This window comes from Cottoperca gobio, chromosome 14 (assembly GCF_900634415.1).
Source record: "Cottoperca gobio chromosome 14, fCotGob3.1, whole genome shotgun sequence".
NCBI lineage: Eukaryota > Metazoa > Chordata > Actinopteri > Perciformes > Bovichtidae > Cottoperca > Cottoperca gobio.
Window position 1 is genome coordinate 22108325 of NC_041368.1, and position 7500 is coordinate 22115824.

Consider the following 7500-nt stretch of genomic DNA (forward strand, 5'->3'; position numbering starts at 1 on the left):
AATCCACAGCGCTCACTGTAAACTGGTTTTTATTAGAAATACTTTTTATTACCAAAAGATGCTCTGCTCACAGTGAGGCCTGTAGGAAGTGTGTGTGTTTAGGGGCCCTGAAAGCAAACACCTGAGGCCTGCAGGTGGATACTGGACCTGAGATGTTACTTTCTACGACTGCTGAAAGCATTTCTGCTTCAAAAAACCACAACAGTGATAAAAGTTTGCCAAAAAAAACCATGTAAGTATCATAAAAGTTTCCTTATTTTCTACAAAAATCCAAAATCTAATGGAAATGCTAAGATGCTAACTTCTTCAGCACACACTGCAGTCCTGTATGTCCATAGAAAGATATATGGAGTCGACATTTACATATACAATCGTACACAACTGCGTCGCACAGAGTCCTTGACCCACATATAGGTAAAATTTGGCCCTGAGGGGCCAAAGAATGAACAATGAAGTGGGTCAATAGGCCCACTCCCACACACACTGTGTGCTCGTGTAAGCCAGATGGCCAATTTAGTCTGAGCCAAGAGAAAATTAATCACGACACTTTGTCCTCCGTGCGATTGAACACAATCACCCTGCAGAATAAACACGCTGCAGCCTCCTGCAGAGAAGCGTCCGCGTGTCAGGTGCAGGGATCCTGCACACACAGTGGTGCAGAGGGAATCACAGCAGCAATGTAACGCTACAGCTGTCCTTTTGTAAAGAAGGGTTGTCATTTACTTTGTGTGTGTGTGTGTGTGTGTGTGTGTGTGTTCACTTTTCCTTTAAACAGAAACTTTTTGATTCAGGAGAAATATGATTCAACACCATATTCCTGTGATTGGCAGTAAAAGACACAAAGTTCTGCTACAGCCACACATCACTGTGATCGCAGCTTCAATGCTTCAAAGTCAAACTCACTTTAGTTCAGGGGCCACATGCAGCAGGGGGGTCAAACTCATGTTAGTTCAGGGGCTACATGCAGCACAATGTGATCTCAGGTGGGCCGGACCAGTAACATCACAGCATAATAACCTGTAAATAACAACAACTCCAAATGTTTCCTTCGTTTTAGTGCAAAAAAGTACAAATACATTCTGAAAATGTTCAAACTTAATCTTTTTACTAAACATTATAAACATCCTGAAAGTTCTTAAGAATAAAAATTGCAATTTTAACAATAGTGGATTGGACCCTCTGGTGGGCCGGTTTTGGCCCCCGGGCCGCATGTTTGACACCCCTGCTCTAAACTATTTTTTTTTTTCAATTTATCAAAACCTTTGGCCCGGATTTAACTGTAAAACTAAAAAGAAATAAAAAAACGCCTCTTTGAATTAACACAGTTTGTCTCAGCATGAGCCTCCGGAGCAGCTTCAGTGCTCCTTGGCACAGATTCACTAAGAATATCCAAAACTCTCATTGTATTTATGAATTTAACTGTTTATTTATCTATTCTATAAATGTTATTTTCCTCATGATGGTCTAACCGCCTCCACACTGCCAGGAATATAATTGTGATGTACAGCCACTGAATCACTTTATCGCTTTTCAAAATACAAACCAATTAAATATTCTTTGCCTGACAGTTGAAGATAAAGCGTCGAACAGAATAAATCTGTCAACGTAAACGCATCGTAAGGTCACAAAGGACACGAGTCTTCAGGAGAACAGAGGTAACCAGGACACGTGTTTTACACTGAAGCCCAGAAGTTCAGAAGATGGTCCTGTGCTTACAACTCTGAGGACTCTGGGAGAAGAAGAAGCTGCAGGGACTCACACATGCAGGAGAGCTGAAATACTAACACACACACACACACACACACACACACAACTCCCCCCCACTGTGACAGGTTTAAAATATCACATTACTGCTTGTGTTGCCTTGTTGAAAAGCTTTTCTTTACAGACGTCCACTTTATTGCCTTTGTTTCCATCTTTTCAGCACAAAACAGAGTAAAAAAAGCTTCCAAAGCCTCAGCTGTCATTGTTACTTTCACTGCAGCCATTGTTGCAGAGCGCAGGTCACAGCTATTTACAGTTCCCCCTGGTTACCATTTCCCTTTTAAATCCTCACGTGCCCTCCACTCTGAGCCGGGCTGTAAACATGCACACACAACAAAGCTGAAGTGAGAGTACGCACGGATGATGCTTGATGTTCTTTCTGCCATCACAGAGCGTGTACCTGCGTTCACTCCGCAGATGAAACAGGAAGTCTTCCTGTCGTAAACAGTTAGGACAGAAGAAAAGAAACTGAAACATCAACCATTTTACAAGGAAGACAGAGACAGCAGCATGAAGACGTTACAGAGAACAATAACAAGCACAAGAAGACAAAGAAGAAATTACAAAATATATAAATAATCACATTTTAAATCTTAAATGAATGAATGTTTTCTAGAGTCTAGATGTCTCTCAGGGAGAAAAATATTATTTCATAAGTTATTTCCTGGAAACTTCCTTAGAAACGATGAGGAAATGACAGAGCTGTTTGGTAAAGCGTGCACCAAAGGGGTGAATCAGCTCAGCAAATGTAATGCCAAACTATAAATGACATTATGAGACATCTTACATGAACAGCTGACGTTGTGTCTTAAGGGTGGGATCCCTGGAAAGCTCATAGGGTGTCCAAATTGGAAACAGTGGGGGGGAACAGAAATGCGTGTCGGTAAATGTCATGGCTCATTAGAATCTAATATTTCTTTGTACAAGTGGATTGTTTGTCCTGGGGACAGGTCAGGGAAGGGTCAACAGGTCAGCAGAAACATCAGGATTTATCCTTCGGGGGGGAAATATGATTAACACAGCAGATTTAATGGCAGCGTGGTCAATATTTGATGAATTGTTTGGCTCCGGACTAAGTTATTGGCCAGCTGTCTGCACAAGAACATCAGGATTCTGCAAAACCTACATTACAGTCAGAGGGAACTTTTATTTACGTCCAGTTATTCTCGCTTTCTACAAAATCTGCGCATGGACACTACAGAATCGTCAAGGTAAGGGAAAGAAAACTCTGGTGTCCTGTTTGAAAGTCAGACGACCTTCAAACACTTCCGCATCGCTACCAAAGACTGTATATAAGTAATGGACGTAGTGGAGAAGCCTCGAGGTTGACATTTTGGCCGGTGCCATCTTGTTTTTTTGGAACCATAAGTGATAAAAGAAGGTGGAGCTCAGTCGATGTTACAATTATCTTTCATGAACTGAATACTGAAAGGGTTAAAGTTCTAACACTAAGACCAGACGACACCGTGGTAGCGACTCGCCAATCACAAGGCAACCAACGCCCTAAAATATACCCTGCTTCATCGTCTATCTTACTCTACATGGGACCAAAATGCAGATTCAGACATTGAACTAATTTGGAAAATGTTTACTGATGTAATAAAGCAAAGAAGTCGGGTCATTTTCTCATAGACTTCTATACAATCCGACGGAGTCGCCCCCTGCTGGCTGTTACACAGAATGCAAGTTTAAGGCTCCTTTACATTGGCTTCAGTTTTCAGGACCGCCACTACGTAAAGCTTACACCACTTCCTGCTTTGGCAGTGAACGTCGGTTCTGGACATTAAATCACGAGGTGCTGTGGTGAGGGTCCCAGAATATCTAAAATGACACAATATAGCTAACGCATTGCACTCTGAATAACTAAAACACTAAATGCAACAAAACAGTTAAAGAAAACATAAAGCTGGCAGCTGCCACTATAAAAACCTCCCTGGACAAAGCAACTACTGCTGTCTGCGGAGGGGGAACACAATAATGCTGCAGCCCTGCACAGTATCACAATGAAACAGCACACATTTGGGTTTCACTTGTAATAAATGTCAACAAAAAAGCTTCTTTCAGCTTAAGAGGTTAAAGAGAACGTGTGTTTGCAGCACTAATAAGCAGAATACACAGAATAACGAGGCTCCACTGTGTTAAAGCACACACACAGATTAGATGTGCACTTTCAGGGGAACCTTGTACCCTTAAATTGACCCCTCTGATTTTAAAATGTAGCAAGTGTGTACACTGCGAATAGTCAACACCTTGGGGAATACTACACACTTGACTTTTTTATGTGATTGGATGATTGAATGGGTTGAGGTTAATAGTGTTACCCGCTGCACTTGGAGTTGTCAGTCAAGTTGCAGGGGGCCAGTTTCAAGGGGCCAACCCTCTGTCACATACCTTCCCATGCATAAACAAGACACACTATCTCACATTAGTATGTGAGGAGTTAAAAGGTCTGTCACCAGGTCTGTTTAAGACATTGCTTGCATTTACTAACTTCTAATTTTAAGTGCAATGAATTTTCAGCGTGTGAGAACCTCCAGTAAAGAGCAGCGAAGCTCTTATTTCTTGTCTGTGGAGCTGTAAACAGCTGAGAGGGCTGCCATCCTAATGTGGCTGAGGAGGGGGGAGTGTAAAGCTGCCTTATCAGAGCTGCCTGAAGGCCCAAGCTTCTTTTCTGAATTGAATTTCACCAGGATTACTGAACACGTTCAAGAGCCACATCATTAAAGCTGCTCTGTGTATTGTCAGAGAGAAATGTTGAGAAAGATTTGAGCTATAACCGTCTGCGTTACGTGTTCGAGGAGGAGCTGGATTTTTAATGCACTTTAGAAACTTGTAGTAACTAAGTGCATTAAGTGATATTGTTTGTACTCTCTCTTACCCACAGACTGTTTATAGTAAAACCGTATGTAAAACAATGTAAATCCCTTGCCGCCGGTCTGTAGCACCATCCTGAGATTACACTTTATGACCCACCTGGGCATTAACATGTGATTTGTATCTGTGTTGTCTGGGAAATTACATATTTCACAGGCCCTTTGCCTTTACACAAAAGCGTTCTTGTTATCTCAGTTCTGCCTGCTTTGTGATTGGATCTCAATATTACGACAGCTACAGGCATCGCATAATTCTTTGCAGCTACATCAGATGTTGGTTGCCAGATACAGCCGACGAGCACAGGTTTCAGGATGTGTCCCAGGTCGTTCTCAGACAATAGGAATCTATCAAATCTATTTGTATGTGTTGTGAACCAGGAAGTATAAATACATAGAAACAGTCCCCATACTGCACAGATTAAATGAATGCATATACAGCAAGTAAACTAATGAGCTTTGGAGGTGTTGGGAGGCGTTTTATTTTGCTTCCAGTCTTTATGCTAAGCTAGGCTAACCGCGTCCTTTCATCTCACTCTCAGTAACAAAGCAAAAAAAGCTTTTCTCCATTTTAAAATGGAGTTATTAATGCGGGACTGAATAATTTACATCATAGATGGAATATGTGAAAAAATCTCTCTGAGAACTCAAAGAAGATTTCCACAAAACACACACACACACACACACACACACACACACACACAAGTAGTTACAGTCTCTCCATTACGTGAAGTAGAAAGTAGGTGGCACAGTCCGAGATGTCTTGTTAATGCAATTTAGGAAAAGATGAATGTGAAGTGTGCTGTCTGCTGGTTATTGAGCGCTGCCCACATTATGAATCACTGCATTTGGGAACAATTGGCCACCTGGGTCCCTTCCACTGCTTAAATCAAACTGTATTGTGTCTGTATGGAGTCCCGGCCCCCCGCCCCGTCACTCCCTCCCTCTGCGCCCTCAACGAGACACTGATGTGTCTGAGCTGAGGTGTGCCACATTGATTCATTAGTTCATTAAGGCGTCTTGTGGCCATGGCAACAATCTTTCCAAGGGGTCAATTGTAACATGACAGTCCCCTTCAGGGCAAACCCTGTCACAGGATCTGAGCAATGGCAAGAGGTGCAATCAGTTACCCTCCCCCAAAACATCCAGAGGTCCCATAACCTATTTATGCCCTCTGCAAACACAAACACACACACACACACACACACACACCTCCAACCCGCACAATGCTCCAGCTATAATCTAATCAGAACATTCTGGGTAGTATATCTAATGATTGTCGTTCCAGTAAGCCCCCAGCCCCGCACATTTCCCCTCTGCTAACGGGAGGTGAAGAACATGGGTTTCTTTTTAGTTTTCCATCAGGATCAATTCTGACTGCAATTTATTCAGCATCTGCTGTGGGTGTGTGGAGTACAAGGTCTGAGATTAGATTAGAATTTCCTATATATATTTATATTTAAGTAAGAAAACAATACATATACAGCAAACTCTTAATACACAACATAATTATGTATTTCATGTCTGTAAAGTGATAATACTTATCAAGTCCTACACATTAAATGTGTTTTTACCTTAATAAACACAAAATACGTTTCATATTTACTCCAAATTAAAGCAAATAACTCTAAATAAGTCAGTTGCAAATTCTCATTTTGCTGAATTCTGCGTGTCCAACTATCACCTTTCCTTTTTTTATTTATACTTACTCAATAAATTAAACCCTGACATGTTCCTTGATATGGAGTCGTTGCTGTGCAGCTGTTGTGTTGTTATAATGCAACAGAATAAACGGCTCATTGCATGCACTCTCTGTAAAGTAATGCTCAGCTGCGATGGGGATTATTTGTCTTGAAGTTAAAATGGATTAGGTCACGATCAATTGCCAGCAATAAAATATAATATAACAGTGATGAGGCCACGGCATCACCAGGGCTTCTCACTTATATAATAATAACATAATCACTACAGCAGTAAACATAAGCGTCATGTTCTCTTCTGTCTCTGGTGCATTGCGCTGCTACAAGAGGAGCTTTGCTTGCAAGATTTGGAAACGTGTGTGTCATGAGAAGGTTTCAATTGTCCTGATCACACTGCGGTGAGAGCGATAAGAACGCACTAAGTACACCTTTTGACTCTTAGGACTGCAATCTGCATAAGAGTTATGAATAACTATGTTGGCTTAATGACTCCATCTTAACAGTTTTACAGACTTCTTTGAAGGGGAACGAGGCCACAGAGGGGATTTTTTGTCACCGTATTGCAGTTGACTGAGACAAATTGACAGTAAATCTGACTGGCTGCATCGTCTCCAGCTCCCTCAACACTCTCACGACTACAACTACAACTCAAACTGGACCCATTTCTTTCTCTTTTTCACTATTTTCAGTCTGAATTCTCGCTTGAGCTGTAAAAAATAGTTAATACACACAAGAATCTGTCCAACGATGTAGGTTCCTGGCAGAGCGATTGTCCTGTTCCCATTTGGAGGCTTGTTAGTGTGATTGCTGTAATTGTCTTTATTATAGACGTTTTCCTTGCTCAGCATAAACAAGTTTATAAAACCCTGTTTCTCAAGCAGGGGAGCAGTGAAGCCATTTTCTTTTTGTTTGGTGAATGGTGTCCTTTCTTTCAATCCCGCCCCTTCCTCTGATAGAGTCTGTTCAAACCATCGGTCCTTGACTTCGTCTGGCATCCCTGCGGTGAAACACTCTGCCCCCAATCTGTGTGAGCCGAGCAGACAGTGTGTGGGCTCGCTTCCTGATCGGCCCTATATCTACACAAGAGCACAGTTCTGTTTGTGCTTTAAAGCACTCGAAGACACAACGATTACAGTGCAGTATACGTGCTACATGTACACAACCCT

The 7500-nt window shown here is 41.8% G+C and overlaps 1 pseudogene; it reads right to left on the reverse strand.

Annotated features, from left to right (window-relative positions):
- LOC115018810 (RNA-binding protein 25 pseudogene) overlaps positions 1-7500 on the reverse strand; it is an 11014-nt pseudogene that overhangs the window by 1607 nt on the left and 1907 nt on the right.